This window comes from Loxodonta africana, chromosome 2 (assembly GCF_030014295.1).
Source record: "Loxodonta africana isolate mLoxAfr1 chromosome 2, mLoxAfr1.hap2, whole genome shotgun sequence".
In the NCBI taxonomy this organism is placed as follows: domain Eukaryota; kingdom Metazoa; phylum Chordata; class Mammalia; order Proboscidea; family Elephantidae; genus Loxodonta; species Loxodonta africana.
The window spans coordinates 165473285-165489733 of NC_087343.1; the positions used below are offsets into that span (position 1 = coordinate 165473285).

General features: G+C 44.6%; 1 protein-coding gene across 3 annotated transcripts in view; it reads left to right on the plus strand.

Annotated features, from left to right (window-relative positions):
* Nucleotides 1–314: 314 nt before the first annotated feature.
* SMIM3 (small integral membrane protein 3) overlaps nt 315–16449 on the plus strand; it is a 53039-nt gene continuing 36904 nt past the window's right edge. For 2 of the 3 annotated variants that reach the window (XR_010319792.1, XM_064278377.1), the window contains exon 1: nt 315–584. The gene's annotated coding sequence lies outside the window, so the exon portion shown is untranslated. The remainder of the gene's footprint in view (nt 585–16449) is intronic. The other variant, XM_010591940.3, reaches the window with a different exon arrangement.

The window sequence follows — 16449 nt, forward strand, 5'->3', positions numbered from 1 at the left end:
CTGTTTGTTGTATTTTCCCACGAACAGACTACAGCTGGAAAGGATCTTGTAGGACACATTTTAGGCCAACCCCATCGGTTTACAACACAAAGAGCGGAGACTCTGAGAGGCAAAACCGCTTGCCCAAGGCCACACGGCGAGTCTGTGGAGAGTGAGAGGTGAACCCGAGACTTTTCGCTTTCTTTTCCTAGCTGGCCGCTTTCTTCCTCCCAACCCGCGGGGAAGTCAGGGGAGGAGCTGAGCACGGTTTACCCGGACCCGGGGCCCGGCTTTCCGGGGCGGTTCCTGGCAGCCGCGCATTCCTAAGCCACTCGAGGGGAGCGCGCCCAGTCGGGAGCCGTGCGTCCCGCGCTCGCCTGCGCGCTCCCGCATACCCGGGGCTCGGAGGAGCCCGGCCACGGTCTGGGCGCTGGTAGGGGCTGGGGTTCCTGGACTAGGGGCTGTTTCCCGCTGCTGGAGCCGGTGCTGTCCGGGGGGCCTCGAGAAACGCGCGGGCGGTCCCCGCCCCTGGAACTTTCCGCGGACCTGTCGCGATCCGACTGCGGAGGGACCCGCGGGGTTTAAAACAGTCCTGTGGCTCTAGGGTGAGTGGGATCGTCCGGTATCGTTTGTGGGATCGTCCGGTATCGTTTGTGGGGCTCCGGCTGAGCGGAGCTGTACGGACTCGGGACCAAATCCTCGTGCTTTTACCCCAGTGCTCTTTTCGCCCTCTCTTCTCCCCATTTCTACCCCTTCCTCACTTTTGCATTTCCCGCTCCCTCCTTTGCCCCCCTTTTCTCTCGCTCTTAGCCCCTAAGTTCCAGCTACCTTGGGCCTCCAGGGAGGCCGGAGTTTGGTGAGTAAGCCCACACACACCGAGACGTACTTTTCTCCGGCTTCCCTACTTCTGCCTTGTCGGGAAGCGCGCCCCCTCCTCCAAGACGCTCTGCCACCTTTTTGCTCTCCAGGCAGGGCGTCAGATCTCAGCTCCCCGGCCCGAGACACCCGCCTGGGTGGTGCCCTGGGAGTTGGAGTCTTTGTGCCGCTCAGAGCAGCGGATTATCTGTCCTCACAGCCCCGCGTAGAGGGAGCCAGGAGTTTGGAGTCTGGAGTGAGGAGTTCCAGCCCTGGCTCTGTGGCTATTTGAGCATCGCATCTCCGATCCTCGTTTCCCCATACGTGGAAAGAAGACCTTTGTGTACAGAACGCAAATTAGAAAGGGAGTGTGAAAAGTATCTTGGAGAGAAACCTTCCTTCCAAGCTCCCTCCTCCTCTGGGGTATCTGTCTCTTCACTTATAATTTAATTGTTGGAATTGTGGTATTTTCTTGTACTCCATTCCTCCTTCACAAACATGTAAATTCCTTGAGAATAGGGACTATTTATCTGTCCTGATCTCTGAGGCATCTTCAGCATTCCACACAGGGCCTGGCAAATAGTGTACACTCAATACATGTTTAACTAGAGTGAAAGATGTGCTCCATGAAAGTCAGGGGTGGCCATTTTTACTGAGAGGGGCCAGGCTGGGTTCTTAATCATGGCAGCTTCACTTGTTTTTTGCTGCATAGTTGCCGTTGAGTCGGTTCTGACTCATGGCGACTCCGTGTACTGCAAGAGCAGAACTGCTGCATCCAGTTTTCAAGGCTGTGACCTTTCAGAAGCAGATCGCCAGGCCTTTTTACCCCGGCACCTCTGGATCACTTCAAACCACCAACCTTCTGGTTAGTAGCTCAGCACATCAACAGTTTGTACCTCCCAGAACTTTGCTGTTTCTAAAACCGGAACCAAACCTGTTGCTGTCAAGTTGGTTCCTACTTAGGAGATCTCATGTGTTAGAGTAGAACTGAACTCCATAGGGTTTTCTTGGCTGTAATCTTTACAAAGGCAGATTACCAGGCCTTTCTCCCTCGGTCCTGCTGGATTTGGTTAGCAGCCAAGTGCAAACCGTTTGTACCTCCCAGGGGCCTTCTCATTGTCTATAGACAGTGAATACTAAACTCCTGAAAGCTCCAGGTGTAGTGGTGGAGGCCACTCAACTGGTTGACTGTCAAAGGTTTCTTGAACATCACCTCTGTATCTGCTATAACCCATGGTACCTGCAGTCGGTAAACAGTCAGGAAGTCACTGTGAATGCCTGATTAGCCTGGGTGTGGGAAGAACATTTCCCCAGGAGTCAGGAGACCTCTGAGGCATTTCCCCTCTCTGACCTCACCATCCCACCTGTAAGATGAGGAAATGGGGGTGGAACATATATGTAAGTCTATCTGTGGTTGAGCCCACTTGATGTGCTCCTTGGATTGTGCAGACCACTCAGCACCCCTCTGAGCACACACAAGACAGCCCCGCGGAGCTTCAGGACATCATGTATTTCTACAGTGACAAAGAAAGAAGCCTAGAGGGAGCGCTTCTCCGGCAGCAAGCTCCTGTCTCCAGCTGTCTCAGGGTTACGAGTCATGTTCCATCAAATCTGACCTCTGGGTGGTGGGCCCCATGCGGAAAGGTCAGGGGATTCCCCTCCCTGGCACAGCCTGTGAATCACTGAGCTGTGGTGAAGTGTCTGAGACACAAACCAAACTAGAGACTCTGGGGGCCTGTGGTTGGGAATAGCCCAGTTCGGATACTGTGACAGATTAAGGAGGTCACAGCCTCAGATGCTTTCTCAGCCACATTATGACCCTTGCTTAAAAAACTTGCTTCTTTTTCTTCTCTGTGGATTGCAGCATACAAAGAAGATATCTCCAAGGAAAGAAGATCTTTTTTTTTTTTTTATTGTGCTTTAAGTGAAAGTTTACAATTCAAGTAAGTTTCGAAAAAAGATCTTTATCTTGGCCTGTCTTACACTGCCACTACTGGCAATGATATCAAAGTTATGCACATGTACTCACATTCATGGAGTCCCTGAGTGGTGCAAACAGTTAAGTACTCAACTGCTAATCCGACGGTTGGCAGTTGCACTCACCCAGAGGTGCCTTGGAAGAAAGGCCTGGCGATTTGCTTCCAAAAGGTCAAAGCTTTGAAAACCTATGAAGTGTAGTTCTACTCTGACGCACATGGGGTCGCCGTGAGTTGGAGTTCACTGATGGCAACTGGTTTGCTTGCTTTTGTTTTTTTTTTTTCACTCACACTCAAGTGTTGTCATTAGAATAAATGTCATTAGCACAGTCTGCATCTCCCACTTTGATAATCCAGGTAACCTGAATGATGTAATAGTAATCATATTTCACAATTATTGAGTGCTTACTGTGAGCTAGACACTATTCAAGGCATTTTACATATTTTAACTCATTTAGTTTTTACTAATCCTAAAGGGGTTAGTAAAGACTAAATGAGTTAATCCTAAAGGGGGGGAACCCTGGTGGTGTAGTGGTTAAGTGCTATGAATGCTAACCAAAGGGTCAGCAGTTCAGATTCACCAGGTGCTCCTTGGAAACTCTGTGGGGCAGCTCTCCTCTGTCCTTTAGGGTTGCTATGGGTCAGAATTGACTTGACGGCAATGGGTTTGGTTTTTTTGGTTAATCCTAAAGGGGAAACCCTGGTGGTGGTAGTGGTTAAGTTCTGTGGCTGCTAACCAAAAGGTCAGCAGTTTGAATCCACCAGGCACTCCTTGGAAACTCTATGGGCCAGTTTTACTCTGTTCTATAGAGTCGCTGTGAGTCGGAATTGGCTCAAAGGCAGTGGGTTTGGTTTTTGGTTTAATCCTAAAGCGTAAGTACGATAATCGCCTCCTTTTTATAGATGAGGAAACTGAGGTCCAGAGAGGGTAAGTTACTCACCCATGATCACACAGGTAGTGGCAGAGCTGTAATTTGGACCCAGGTAACCTGGCTCCAGAACCTGTGCTCTGAACTTCATTGGAATTCGGGGATCTGGGTTCAGATGTTGCCTCTGTCGCTTACTTACAGGATGACCTGTGTTTAAGTTAAGTGAGAATTTGACAGCCACTAGGGACTAGTGCATCACAAGGGACCCTAGTATCGTTCTAACTCACTAGGGAACCACAAGGTGAACCTCAAGAGATACTGGAGTATATGTAGGAGTAAAGGCTAAGAATTAGGTAGCCAGACAAGGGATAAAACAGGTCAGAGTTATAATTATTTGTCTTATAAAAAACAGGAAGACAGAATCAGTGACTAAACTGTGTACTCTGAATCGCTAAGTAGTGTGTAGATTGTGGTTATTGTTAGTTGCTGTCTAGTCAGCTCTGACTCGTGATGACCCCATGTACAACAGGATGAAATGTTGCCGGGTCCTGCTCCATCTTCATGATTGCTGGTATGCCCAAGTCCATTTTTGAGAGTACTGTGTGTTTTGAGAGCCTTCCAACTTAGGGGACTCATCTTCCAACACCGTATCGGATAATTCTGTTGTGATCCATAGGGTTTTCTTTGACTGATTTTTGGAGGTTGCTAGGCCTTTCTTCCTAGTCTGGAAGCTCCACTGAAACCTGTCCATCATGGGCGACCCTACTTGTATTAGAAATACCAGTGGCATAGCTTCCAGCATCACAGTAACACACAAGCCACCACAGTATGACAAACTGTGTATAAATACATCTTCCCTATTTTGTTGATTTGAACTCTGATTGGCTGATGGGGCATGTGAATTGCTGATGATCCACTACATAGGACAGGGGAGAATGAAATGGAGGAGGCAGAAGGAGAGAGAGAGAAAAATAAACTGGGGCCCCCAAATCAGTTTCAGTGATGACACACATCTGGCACACTTGTCACTACTCCTTGTCCCTTGCCCCAGGCAGACATCGATAATCAGTACTTCGCACCTCACTTCCACAAGGCCTGAGAACTCTTCTCTAGTCAGCCCTCTGGACAGCCTCTATGGTTCATCATGCAGCTTCTATCTTGCTGTCCCAGAGACTTGCCACTTCATTTCTCTGCAGATGATCAAGCAAATAGCAAGTGGCAAAACAGGAGGCCTTTCTTTGTCAGTGTCCTGGGTGGCATCATAGGAAACAGCTTGGGGCGTTTTTTTAAATGAGTTATCTCCTCCCCTCACACTGTTCTATTTTTCTTTTTAGGAGTCTTCAACCCAAGACCATGCTAAAACTGGGGACAGGCCACTGGGGGGAAGGTAGGGTGAGAGCTGGCCAGACCCTTAGAGATCACCTTGTCTACCCTCCCCAAATGACTGATGAGAAAGCTTAGGCCCAATTTGAAAGAGTGACTTGTTCAGATCACACAGTGCATTAGTTTTCTATTGCTGCCATAACAAATTACCACAAACCCAGTGGCTTAAAACAAAACACGTTTATCATCCTATGGTTCTGTAGGTCAAAAGACCGGTACGGGCCCCATCAGTCTAAAATCAAGATGTTGGCAGGACTGCCGTCCTTTCTGGTGACTCTAGGTGAGAATGCAGACCAAAACCAGAACAGTTGCCTTTGAGTTGATTCTGACTCATGGCAATCCCATGTGTTGCAGGGTAGAACTGTGCTGCATGGGGTTTTCATAGCGGTGACCTTTCAGAAACAGATCCCTAGGGCTTTTTTCCGAGGTGCCTCTGGGGGAGTTCGAACCACCAGATTTTTGGTTAGTAGCCAATTTTTTAACTGTTTGTGCCACCCAGGGACTCCTGCTTATTTGGGTTGTTGGCAGAATTCAGTTTGTTGAAGGTGTAAGACCAAGGTCCCTGTTATCTTGCTGGCTGTTAACTGACGGCCATTCCTGTTTCTACTGGCTGCCACATTCCTTGACTCAGCTCCCTTCCTCCATCTTCAAAGCCAAGACAGTAAGTCGAGTTCTTCTCATGTCACCTCTTGTTGATCCATTCTTCTGCCTTCCTCTTCTACTTTTAAGGACTCGTGATTAGATTGGGCCCACCTGGATAATCCAGGCTCATCTCTGCATCTCAAAGTCCTTAACTTTTGCCTCTGTTCTCATGGCTCCGCCCTCTGAGTCATTCGTCCCTTTTCATATTCACGGGGAATAGGAAGGACCTGGATACATTTGGGGGGCCATTGTTCTGCCTACCATACACAGTGAGGGCTGCTTTTGGAGACTGACTTGTCCAGGATCACACTGTGAAGCAGGGGTAGCATTGCCCCAAAGCTCTTTAAGCCTGTACCACTGAGCCTCCCAACAGCTCATCTCATGGGGAGTCTCCTTTGTCAGCCCAGACACAGCAGGCACTTAGTCACAGCAAGTAACAATGATGGATGGTCGTAGCTAGAACAAGATGCTGTGGATTTGGCCTGGGTTTTCTCCTCTCCTGGCTCTGTTGATTTCTAAGACTCTGTGATTGGCTGGGTTGGATGGTACATGCTGTCTTGAACAGCTCTGGCTGTGTTCTAATCTCTTTGAAATATCCTAGTGTTTTTCCATTCACAGTACAGCAGATAGAAACTCCATCAGGGAACAAATCTTTAGCCTGTTGGGATTTTTGCATGAGACAGGGGCCAGCTGGAGGAATAGGGGCAAGAGAACAGAGAACAGAGCTCTCCTCAGGGACCTTGGATCGTTGGAAGGGCTTCCAGTTTGATTCATTTCATATTTTTGATAATTTGTGTCCTGTCGATTCCTTCCTCTGGGCCTTTCTTTGGAACAAAGGTCCCTGGTAAAGTGGATTCTGTGCTGGGTTGGTAAATGTTTGAGGCGCATTATTATACAATAGGAGAACTGTTTCCCAAGGGTAAATGTGAGGCCAGGTTGGCCTTCTCATACAGGACTTGGCATAAGAAACCCAACCGCCCCCCTCCCCTTTTTATCAGCCTCTGTTCTTTTCTGAGAACAAAGAAAGAAAGATTACACCCTGGGCAGCAGCCCCACCTTCACACACCCACCTCAGTATGCAGCTCATGAGCCCAGGGAACCTAAACTTGATTTGGCCTCACCAGCCCAGGCAAGCCAGTGAGAGGGAATGCCAGAGGGCTTCATTTTGAAAGGCCAGCCCTCCTCTGACTGGTGCATATAGGGTAGGCTGTGAAAGAAAGAGGCCCCCCTAATCCTTACTGAGTGTATGGAAAGCCTAGATAACCATCAAATCAGAGGATGTCATTTTATTTTGGAGATAGGGTTGTTGACTTTCAGGGACATTGGGATTTCTGTAGAGATGAGGATTCTCTCTGCAGCTCCTCCCCCAACTAAGTTCCAGGAGTTGAGTTTAAATGTGAAGTTCCTCAGTCTGTCGGTATTCATTCCTTCACTGACCTTCTATTTATCGGGCACTTTCTGTGTGCCACGCACAGTAATAGGTGCTAAGGATACAGCAATAGACAAGAGATGAGGCTTCCGCTCATTTTGGGCTTGTATTTGAGTGGGCAAAGATGGCCCAAAAAACCAACCAAAGAAACAAATGAGCTCATTTTACTTTATGAAAACTGTATGATAAAAGAAAACAAGGTATGAGACAGGATTGCTGGTAGATTAGGGTGGTAATTTGAAGAGGGAGTGTCCAGGAAGGGTTTTCTAAGGAGGTGTCATAAAAGTTGAGATCATGAACATTGAGACACTGGATATTGAAAAGGAAGATGAACGTTTAAGGAGGAGGGAACAGCAGCAAGCATAAAAGTCTTGAAGTGGGACCAAGGCTTGTGATGCAGGTCATTAGTTGCCCAGGCTTCTAGGTGGCCACTGGGGCCCCTTTTTGGTACCTGAATTGCCCACTCTGTCTGTCTGGCCTAAATGCTCCATTTGTTCCTGACAGTTCCACTCTCCGTCTGAGGGTGCAGCCATAAGAAGAGGTCCTAGAAGGTGGGTGACGGTGGTTGACTCCTGAGTCCTCTACCCTGGGAACTGTCAGCCTCTTTGCTCACATTCTGTAAGGTGCTTGAAGAGTGATGAATCTTCAGACACCCCCAGCATCGTGACTCAGAGCTGGTTCTAGCTGCTCGCCCTCTGGCCTTTGCCTCTGGTGGGAAGGAAACAGCAACTGCACTGTCTGCTCAGAACTCTTGCAGCACTGGACTGAGGCCACACCTGCAGAAAGCCACCTGCTTCTATCTGCCTTTCTCCTACTTTAGGATAATTACGCTGGCCTGCCAGCAGGAAGTCATTTATTTTATTGCCTTCTTCATCAGTGAACCATTGGCAATCTCTCAAAAGTTAGCTGTTAGCTGCAGCTCAGGTGGTGAGGGTGTACATTTCCGGTGGAAGGTTAAATTTGCCCAGGGAACAGGCCAACAAAGGCTATTTGTTTTAGAAACTTACCGCTGCGGTTTCCTAGGTCAGACACAGAGAAGTCATGATGCCTTAACTAGTGGTGGGGCCTCTGAACTCTTTTTGAACTTAGGAGCTATGTGTATTCACTAGCTCAGTTTAGTATTTATGAAGTCCTTACTGTATACTAGGCACTGTGCTAAGTGCCATACACACATTAGCTCATTTAACTCCTGTGGGAATCCAGTGAAGTAGCTACTATTATTAGTTATTATTATCCCTGTTTTACAAATGAGGAAACTGAAGCTCAAAAAGGTTAAGCCACTTGCCCAACCCACCTGTGGGGTTCGTTGATGACATCTGTTCTGCTCATTCTGCTTTCCCCCTCATTTCTTCCTTTTGAACTCCTGCTTAACCTTCAAAACCCACATCTGAGACCTCCTTCTTTATGAAGTCTTCTATCCTGCCTCAGTAGAAACAAAGGCATGAGGACTAATGTTTTTTGAGTATCTACTATGTTCCCTGGTGGTGTAGTGGTTAAGAGCTTGGTTGCCAACTAAAAGGTCGGCAGTTCAAATTCATCAACTGCTCCTTGGAAACCTTATGGGGCAGTTCTACTCTGTCCTCTAGGGTTGCTATGAGTTGAAATGGATTTGATGGCAATGGGTTTGGTTTTTTTTTTGTAGTTTACTATGTTCCTGCCCTCCTGGCACAATGTTTAAGCACTTGGCTGCTAACCAAAAGGTTGGGGGCTCAAACCCACCCAGCTGCTCTGCAGAGGAAAGACCTGGCAATCTGTTCCTGTAAAAGATTACAGCCTAGAAAACTCTGTGGGGCAGTTTTACTGTGTCATGTGGGGTTGTTATGAGTCGAAAATTGACTTTACAGTACATAACAACACTGTGTTCCAGGTCTCTTTACATATTGTCTCACTTTACTGCTTTTGTTATTGTTGCTGTGTGCTGTGGAGTTGATTCTGACTCATAGCCACCCTGTGTAACAGAGGAGACCTGCCTCATAGGGTTTTCTAGGCAGAAATCTTTACAGGAGAAAAGGTGGGTTTGAACCAGGTCTTCCAACTGGCTCATTCTGGTTTGAACTTCTGCTGAGAAATTTGCATTTCTAAGAAGTTTTTAGCTGACGCACGTGATTCCACTCCTACATTTTAACAAGATCCCCTACGTGATGACATAAGAAGGTGTTAAAATGTAGATTCTGATCCAGTATATCTGGGGTGGAATCATTGGCATTGACTGGGAACTTGTTAGAAATGAAAATTTCTCAGGGGTGAACTGGAATGAACTGGTTCGAAGCCCTGGTTCGAATTGCTGATAAGACTGAGGTTTAGGGATTTTAGGTAATTTGTTGAAGGTCACACCTCTAGTAAGGATGGAAGGCGGAATTCAAATTGAGATCCTCTTAACCCTAGTCCATGCTCCTTTGACTTCTTTCCTCATCTCTAGTAGCATGTGGCTTGTACTTCTCGTGTAGCACTTTAACAGCTTGATTGAAAAAATTTTTTTTATTGTAATTAATTATTGCAATTAGAGTGTGTGTGTGTTTTCTCCAGACAAGACTGAGCGTCTTAAGGGCAAGCACTGTATTTATTTCTATCTCTAAACCCCCTCCTGATCCCCAGGTAAGCACAGAGCTGTGTTTACCAAATTAGACTGAATTGTTAACTATCCCAGTTTCATACTTGGACGGGATGAATGGGTCAGTTTAATCAGTCACTCTGCTGGTTGATTTAAAAAAATCATTAACATGGGTTGATCCTCTTTGTTCAAAAAGTAAAGAAATGTTCAAGTCTGGGATGCTAACAGACTGTGGCTGAAGGAGGGGAAGATATTTACTTAGGTCAGTGAGTTCCTACAGCCAATGACTGATAACAATAACAACAACAGACATTTGTAGAGTACTTACTGTGTGTCAGATCCTGCTGGTGCAGTGATTACGTGTTTGGCTGCTACCCAAAAGGCTGGTAGTTCGAATCTATCAGCTGCTCCTCGGAAACCCTATGAGGCAGTTCTACTGTGTCCTGTAGGGTCACTGTAAGCCGGAATTGATTTGTGGGCAATGGGTTTGGTTTTTGGTACTGTGTGTCAGGACACTGCCAAGTACTGTGTGTGATTATCTTACATAGTCATCCCAACCCCCTGAGATAACCCTCTGCAGTCAAGTCTATTCTGACTCAAGGACCCTATAGGACAGATTAGAACTGCCCCATAGGGTTTCCAAGGCTGTAAATCTTTATGAAAGCAGATTGCTGCATTTTTCTCCTGTGGAGCAGCTGGTGGGTTCGAACCACCAACCTTTCGGTTAGTAGCCGAGTGCTTAACCACTGTGCCACCAGGGCTCCTTACCCTCTGAGATAGAAGCTATTATTTTCCTATTTTTGTTTTTGTTTCCAGCAGAGGAAATGGAAGCATAAGGAAGTTTTAAGTAATTGAGGTTGCGCAGCTAAAAAGTGGTAGAGCCACATTTAAATCCAAGCAGACTGGCCTCAGAGCAAATGGGCTTTTAACACTACTCTGTAGTGTGAGTGTAAAGGAAAGAATTTTTCCACATTCCCTGCTGTTTCCAAATATTTTCTCCTCTCAGAAGAGTTTCCATGGCCTTGCTGGAGCATAGGAGCTTAGGGATTTTTAGATTTAAGAAACGTTTATTAAGTACCTATGCCACTGGATAAGGAGTCCTGATGACGCAGTGGTAAAAGTGCTTAGCTGCTAACTGAAAGGTTGGCGGTTCGAACCCACTATCTGCTGCATGAAGGATGTGGCAGGCAGTCTGCTTCTGTAAAGATTAGTCTTAGAAACCCTATGGGGCAGCTCTGCTCTGACCTATAAGGCTGCTGTGAGTTGGACTCAACGGCAGTGGATTTGGTTTTTGGTATACCACTGAATGAGTCCCTGGGTAGTGCGAATGGTTAAGCATGCAACTGACTACTAGCTGAAAGGTTGGTGGTTCAGATCCACCCAGAGGTGCTGTGGAAGACATACCTGGCAATCTTCTTCCAAAAGATCACAACCTGGAAAACCCTAGGGAGTGCAGTTCTACGGTATGCAATGGGGGTAGCCACAGCTGGCACTGACTTGATGGCAACTAACAACAACAACGACAACAACTTGTCACTAGGGAGGGAGGGCATTCCGTGGCAGAGAAACAGAAGTGAGCTGGGTTGGGTAAAACCAGCGCTAGGGCAGAGTTGGAACCAAGACGAAGTTGTTTCTGCCATCCCTTTCCCAACCCCTCCTCTATACATGTGTGTTTTTCCCTATGTGGTGGAATCTCCCACTGCAAGTAGGATTCCAGTGTCTCTCCTTCTGTCTCTGATGTTCTCACCCATGGTGAGGAATAAATAACTTTGAAGGCTTACCTATTACCTTCTTCAGTAGATTTATTTGCATTTGGGCCTTAAGCCAAAGGAATGAGATGCAAAGGGTGGAATTACATATATCAGTGATTCTGATGGGAAATTTGTTTGCCTTTGTTCCTTTTTTTTTTTTAAATGTATCTGGTGTGTATGTGTTGGTCCTGTAATACTACCTGCCCCGTGTTTTCACGAAGTTCCTTAGGGCTCAGCACCTCAACCCCTTTCCCCCCCTCCCCGGCCCCCCGCTGCTCCTGGGTTTTGGATAGCAAAGACATAGTCAAGAAACTTGCCTAGCCCTCACTGTTTACATCAGCTTTTTCTCTATTGGAGTCCCTGGGTGGTGCAAACCGCTAATGCGCTCGGCTGCTAACTGAAAGGCTGGAGGTTGGACTCCACCCAGAGGCACCTTGGAAGAAAGGCCTAGTGATCTACTTCTAGAAAACCAACCATTGAAAATGCTATGGAGCACAGTTCTACTTTGGCACATACGGGGTTGCCATGAGTTGGAGTCAACTTGGCAGCAAGCGATTTTATTCTCTCCCACCACTTTCTCCAACCTAACACCCTACTCTCTTTCCCTAGCTCCCATCTCAAGCAGGATGGTGATGGAATTGGAAAGAGCACCAAAAATTAGGAGGCTTGAGTTCTACTTGCAGTTCTGCCATTAGCTTGTTGTGTGTCCTTGGACAAGTTGTTTCTTTTCTTTGGCCATCATTTCCCTCATCTCTAAATGGGGGATAAGTTTTGTGGTTTAAATTAGATAATGAGGAAATTCAGTGTAATTCCTAGTACAACATGAGTTTATAGAAGTTTTGTCTCTACACAACAAACCTAATAAGGTATAGTATTGCTGTATTAGAATTCTCTTGCTGCTTAACAAATTACTATAAATTTAGTGGCTTAAAACAACACCCATTTGTTATCTCACAGTTTCCATGGGTCATGAGTCCAGGCACGACTTAGCTAGGCTCTTTGCTGTGTGTATCACAAAGCTGTAATCAAGATGGCAGCCAGGCTGCATTCTTATCTGGAGGATTAACTAGGGATGAATTTAGTTCTAAGCTCATTCAAGTTGTTGGCAGAATTAACTTCCTTACGGTTGTAGATGAGTCCCTGGAGAAGGACATCATGCTTGGCAGAGTACAGGGTCAGCGGAAAAGAGGAAGACCCTCAGCGAGGTGGTTTGACACAGTGGCTGCAACAATGAGCTCAAGCACAACAACGATTGTAAGGATGACGCAGGACCCGCCAGTGTTAAGTTCTGTTGTGCATCGGGTCGCTATGAGTCGGAAGCGACTCGATGGCACCTAACAACAACATGGTTGTAGAACTCATGGTGTCTTGCTACTTCATGACCAGCAAGAGGGAGTCTTTGACTTCAGAAAAGCTAAGCCCTCTCTTAAAGGACTTGTAACTGATTAAGTCAAGCCCACCCAGGCTAATCTCTCTTTTGATTAAAGTCAACAGATTGGGAGTCTTTCTCATATCTGTCAAATCCCTTAATCTTTGCCATCTAATGTAATCTAATCATAGGGATAACATGGGGCTAGGGGAGGAGGAACAGAGATTATGGTTGAATTCCATCCACCATGTTGCTTCCAGTAGATATCCTATTTAAAATTGTTTCTGGAGTTTTCGGAGGCCCTGGTAGCGTAGTGGTTAAGAGCTATGGCTGCCAACCAAAAGGTACGCAGTTCAAATCCACCAGGTGCTCCATGGAAACTGTATGGGGCAACTCGATGGCAACAGGTTTGGTTTTTTTTTTTTCTGGAGCTTGCTAGAACCGGTTCCCTATTTTCTGGGTAGGTCAAGTGACTTCATTTATGAAATCACATCTAAAAATTACCTGTCCCTACACTAAAACTATACTGCTTTTAACTTATTTTTAAAATGCAATATATTATGCTTCCCGTGTTGCCATGTGTTGGAATCAACTCAACAGCAATGTTTTTTTTTTTCCTTCTAAAGTAATTATTCAGGGTTATTTTTTCCCAATCCCATTAAATAAATGTGTAGTTATTTACAGAAAAAATCATTTAAATCTTAACTTTTTATATTTAACTTTGGTACTTGTTTATTTGAAATCATCTATTACAGAACACTTAGTTTAAGAAATCTTTGCCTTTTGTCTTCAACCAATTTTTCACATCTGTTCTATCAGAGCGTTCAATGTGTTGAAATCTCCCATTGTAATTGTGGATTTTCTATTTCTCCTTAGGGTTCTGTGATTAAGTACATAAAAAATTAAAATAGTTCTCCCTTCCTGGTATCCTAGTAATACTTTTTTGCTTTTAAGTCTACTTTGTCTGATAAGATAGTTCTTCTAGTTGACGTAATTCAAGATTAGATGGTATTTCTTTGCTATTCCTTTACTTTCAGTCTTTCTAAATCCTCATGTGTGTTTTAAAATGTATATTTGCATTTATATATAACCAAAAACCAACCAAATCCAGTGCCGTCAAGTCAATTCCGACTCATAGCGACCCTATAGGACAGAGTAGAACTGCCCCATAGAGTTTCCGAGGAGCGCCTGGCAGATTGGAACTGCCGGCCCTTTGGTTAGCAGCCATAGCACTTAACCACTATGCCACCAGGGTTTCCGCATTTATGTATGGACAAGTTATAAAAGTATGTAAAGATATATTTTTGTATATATGTATGTGAAGTTTTAGTTTTATATATAGTCTGTTAGTCTTTGTTAGTTTGGGTTTAAGTCTACCATTTTTCTATTTGGCTCACCTGTTTTTTTTGTTAGATTTCGTTGGCTGTTGTTTTCATTCTCTTTTTTTGCCCTGGGCAATAACTTGGAAGTTATGTAATCTTTTACTACTCTTAATGGCCACCCTAGAGATTGCAATAGCATCCTTGATTTAACAAAGTCTAACGTTATTTGGTTCCTTTTCCATTTCCCAGACAGCAAGAAAATCAGAACACTTTAATTGTATTTTTCCCTTTGTTATTTTTCTACTGTTATTGAGTAATTTAATTCTGTGTTTTTGTCTGAAAATGTCTTCTTTGACTTTAATGCTCGTTACTTATTTTTGTTCAGCTCTTTAAAGATATCGTTCTGCTGTTTTCTAGATTCTATTGTTTCTATTGAGAAGTTGCTGTCATTCTGGTTGTTTTTCATTTAAAGATATTTTTTTCACTTTATGTTTATCTTCAGTTTTCAGGAGTTTTACTATAACTTGTCTAACTATGAATTTCTTTTTATTTATCTTGTTAGGAGTTCATAGGGCTCCTTGAGTCTGCAAATGGATGCTTTTCATCAGCTTTGGAAATTCTCAACCTTTATTTATCTAATACTGTTTCTGTCCCATTCTGTCTTCTCTCCTTTTTGGGGGACTCTGTGTCACTGTTTCCTCTATGTCTCTGACCCTGTATAGTGGGGTAAATGGTGACCGCCTCCCCACCTTCCCTGCCCCCGCCCCCCCCCAAAAAGGATGTATTTATTCCCTAATTCCTGGAACATGTGAATATTACCTTATGTGACAAAGATGTGATTAAGTTAAGGAGTTTCTCCTGGATTATCTGGGTGGTCCTTAAATACAATCACATGTATCCTGATCAGAGCGAGGCAGAGGGAGCTTTGAGATAAAAGAGAAGGCAGAATTGGAATGATGCAGCACAGCCCAAAGAATGTCCTGGAGCCACCAGAAGCTGGAAGAGGCAAGGAATGTCTGCTCCCCTAGATCCTTTGGAGGGAGTGTAGCTCTGTCAGCACCTTGATTTCTGGCGTTCAGAACTTTTGAGAATAAATTTGTATTGTTTTAAGCCATCTAGTTTATGGTAATTTATTACAGCAGTGCTACAAAACTAATGCATCCTGTTTTCTCTATTTTCCATCCTTTTGGTTCTCCCTGATTCATTTATGTATTTTTTTCTGCCCTATATCCCATAACTTTTTTCATCTGTGTCTAATCTGTTAAATTCATGCAGTGCATTTTAAATTTCTATATTATTGCATTTTTTCAGTTCTAGAATTTCATTTGGTTCTTTTAAAAAATCTGTTGTGGCTTTTCTCATCATTTCCAGTTCTCTGTCAAAATTCTCAGTCTTGGATTTGTTTTTCTTCATGAACATTGTTTTTCTCCTTAAGCAGTTATTTAAAGTCTTTGACAACTCCAATATCTGGGGCCTTTCTAGGTCTTTTCCTGTAGTTTGTTTCTGATGGTTCTGTTTTTTGTCTGCTTGTCTTTTGCATTCATGGTTATTTTTGATTATGTATTAGACATAGTATCTAAAAAAATAATTTGAGGCCTACGGTGATACTCTTTTTTCTAGAGAGGATGTATGTTTGCTTCTCCCAGGCGCCTGGAGGCACTAATAGTCTGGGACAAGCTTAATCCGGTTTAAAGGCTTGTGATGATTCAAAGCTGGGCTGCAGTCTCTGGGAAGACTGGTGTATTTCCAGTTCACCCTCAGCACTAAGGGTGCTCTTTGAAGTCCAAGCCCAAAGTGCAGAGTTTTTTTTTTAAATTATGTACCCTCCTTCTTTTGTCAAGCTGTAGACTCCAGTTTTTATGTACTAAATCCCCTGAGTCTGTCAGAAACACTGTTCAGTCTCTAACCTCTAGGAGAAAAGGTGCCCCAAATGCCAGGCTCACTTTCTCTGGATTTCTGTCTTTTCCCAGATCTTAGCCTGGTGAGTCTTCATTTTATTGTTAGTTCTCCATTGCCTTTAAGCAGATTTTTTTTTTTTTGTCAAACTTGTCTAGTTCTCAGTAAGAGGATTGGTCCAAATTGTCTAGATGACACTTACCAGAAGTGAAAGTCCTGATATTTGTAGATGGCATATCTTTTTTTTTTTTTTTTTACTGTGAATTAGGTGAAAGTTCACAGAGCAAATTAGATTCCTGTTTGATAGTTTGTACATAAGTGTTTCATGGCTTTGGCTTCATTCCCCACAATGTGTCAGCACTCTCCCCATTTCCACCCTGGGTTCCCCATTTCCTTTGGTCCTGATTTTCTACCCCCTCCTGCCTTC